The sequence below is a fragment of the Hydra viridissima genome, unplaced genomic scaffold (assembly GCF_058129835.1).
Source record: "Hydra viridissima isolate aposymbiotic clone 2 unplaced genomic scaffold, HvirCarnegie_v1 scaffold_7, whole genome shotgun sequence".
Classification (NCBI taxonomy): Eukaryota; Metazoa; Cnidaria; class Hydrozoa; order Anthoathecata; family Hydridae; genus Hydra; species Hydra viridissima.
This window is the reverse complement of record NW_028324306.1, coordinates 15,046,164-15,049,480: the sequence shown is the minus strand read 5'-3', so window position 1 is coordinate 15,049,480 and position 3,317 is coordinate 15,046,164.

Below are 3,317 nucleotides of genomic sequence, written 5' to 3'. Positions count from 1 at the left end.
TAGGACTATGGTGTTGTAGCAAAATATTTACATACAAGTAACAACTTACGATATAAGCTCTTAATATCACATAGACTTGAAAGTTTCAAGTCTATGTGATATTAAGAGCTTATATCGTAAGTTTCAAGTTGAAACCCTTAAAATTTAAATTTTAAAAAAAATTATCATCAAACTCAATATCGTTAAGCTTCTGTAATCGTTTAAATACAACGATAAAATTAGATCGCAAAAATTTTTTTCTTTAAAAAAAAGTAATTTCATTCACATACGTGCAGTTTTTAAGTTTAAATACTAGAAGTTTCAAAAAATAAAGAAAATTATTTTCTTTACAAGAAAAAATATTCATGAAAGTAGAATAAGTTCCAGTTTCTAAATAAAGCTAAGTGTTCCAATTAAGGAGCTGTTCCAATTTCGGCAACTCTCCCCTATATATAGACATTAAAATTTTAATGTTTATTATTTATATCTTAATGTATATTATTTTTTTAAGTTAAATGACCATTTAAATTGTTCACTTCTGTATTGTGCCGTTGAAGCAATAAGTTGCATGTGGTGGATCATTTAGCGTTTCTTTCTTCGGACAGATTATGTGGACCTTAAACACGTGCTCTGCATACTATACCAATCTGCTGTAAATGTTCTTGAATGGTTGACCAAGGTTTGTAAGAGTGTTTGACAGTTCCTCAATTTTTTGACACGGATTTGCTTCCACTTCCGTCCTTATCATATTATTGTCTAAAGTTGTTGGTCTTCCTGATCGATACAAGTTAAAAAAAGCAAAATTACCTGATCTGAGCTTAGAAAACCATCTTTGGCATTTACAAACGTCTAATGCACTAAGGTAAACATTAAAAATCTTTTTTGGTAGCAATCGTTGTGTTGCTAGCCTTTTGAATATAAAAAAGCATACAATGCTGGATATGCATCTCTTCTGGTATTTGGCTGGTATTTTGAACTAAAATTGCAAAAAAAAAATATTTAAGATTATTTAATCAATATTTACAAAAAAAGAAGTTACTTTAACCATAAAATGTCGTTGACTCGACTTTGAAGTACACGATGAGCTGATAAATGGTAAATATTGACCAGAAACAAAGTTACTTTCTGGTCCACCTAATATCTTTAAGGGTTAAAACAAAATAATACAATTCATGTGAGTTTTCGCAAATTTTTCCCGGAATCTTGTAACTTTACTGGTCTAAAAATAAATATTTTTTAAAATTCTATTTATCTCAAATGACTGATTAAGAAGTTTGTGTTTTATTTGCTTTTACTCTTTATTACTCGTTGATAACAGAAAATCAAAACGCAGATTTTTAATCAAAACCATGCAGTAGAAAACGACAAATGATAAAAATGATAATGTTGACAATTAAATCATGAAGGTGATGCTGAAACTCTTGAAGCCAGTCTCATAAGAGAACTCAGAATGCTTTACAAACTGGTACATTTTAGCTACATAAACACTAAAGAAAGAGAGGCAAGTATCAATTAGAGGGATAATGGAGAAACTTATTTTGTCAAAGAAATATAAGTTTTATTGTTTAACAAGTGTGTTTTTTTTTTTTTTTTTTCTAGCTAAGATAACTTCTAAATCCCTATCTAATTCAACAGGTCCAAACAAAAATGCAAGACAAATCGTTTTTTTGCAAATAAACGACGCACCACTGTATCATAGCGTCTAACATTTTTTTTTTAATATTGCTTCAACTTGGGTGTAAGGAAGAAAATTGAACTAAACTATTGTTAGGGTTCTAAAAACCATAAAATTAGTACCAAGTATTCATTATTGTTCCATTCAACATTCTACTTTTAAATTGAATTTAGAAGTAACAAAACGGTAGTGTGGAGAAAATGACTAATATTAGTGTGTTGGTAGGCTTTTTAAATTTCTTTAACTTTGAATTAGAATACTTTGTGTTGGTCAAAAAACAAAACGATTCTTCATTTTAAACAATGACCTTTCATAACATGCAATAATAATAGTTTTTTTAAAAAATGGTATAGGGGATTGCGAAAGCACACAAGCGCCGAAGTTTTGAATCCATAATAATTTTAGATCAAAGCAAAGTATAACTGGTCTAAAAAACTTAAAAATTTGGTTTTTTTCAAAAAAATCTTTTTTTGCCATGCTTAAATAGTAAGTAGAATGGATAATTTTTGTTAACTTTTATGCAAACTATCGTTTAATTTATGCAAACTACAGTTTAATTTATGCAAACTTCAGTTTAATTTATGCAAACTACAGTTTAATGTTGTATTTTTTTCTGTCTAATTTTATAAAACTATTATTAAAAAATTATTAGATAAAAAGCTATTATAAAATCTTCAAACAAAACTGCTCACTAAATCTTCTTAACTTTTTTAATACTTTTAAGCACATTTTTTAATATATTTTTTACCTTTGTGTCGACTTTTTCTTAATTAATCGCATTTTGAGAAAATTATTTCAAATAAGCCAAATTTCCAATCTTATTTTTATCTTTGCATTTGGCGTTGTACCCCAAAAATCTTCTCTATTTTATTTTATTTTTTTCGTTTTTAATAGAATAAAACAGAAGAATTCGACTACTAATCGGACGGATCGTGGTTTCGATTTTTAATCCGTTTTTCATATGGTATTAGAGAACTACTGCCTGCCAAATTTGACAAATAAAAACGGAAATGATATCAATAAGAATCATGTAGCATTTTATTTTACTTGTTACTTATTTGTTGATATCTGAGATGGTAAAACCAGAGAGGTAAGGATATAAAATATTGGCAAGTAGTTGAAATCGGATTAGCAGTATTAAAAAATTTAGCTGAAAATGTTAAGAGAATAAAAAAGTAACATTGAATCTACTTTTTAAGAAAGAATCCATCTAAACAACCTTGGAGAACACCGCTCAATAACTAACCTTCCAATTAATAAGCGAAGAGTTTATATACATTACTACATTCGTGTACGTCATTTCTATAAGAAAATAAAGTTATATCGTTGCAATCATAAATTAAATAACCCTAATACTTTGTTGAAAGCTTTATACTTTTTTTACACATTAAATGTGAAGTTTTTTCGGCTTAAAAATCAAAAGCTCAATACATTGTTTTCCACAACTTTAACGGCTCTTACAAACAATAAATAGTAACCAAGTTATGGTAAACTTAACTTGTAATGCATTTTCTTAACACTTGGTTGAAGCTAAATATTTAGCTTGCAATTCGTTATAAACTTTTAATCGTTTTAAGTCAAAGAATGGCCACGAAGAATTACGAAGTCAGCATGGCCAATAAGAAGTTTTAATTTAAAAATGCCATGCCGTGTATTATTATTA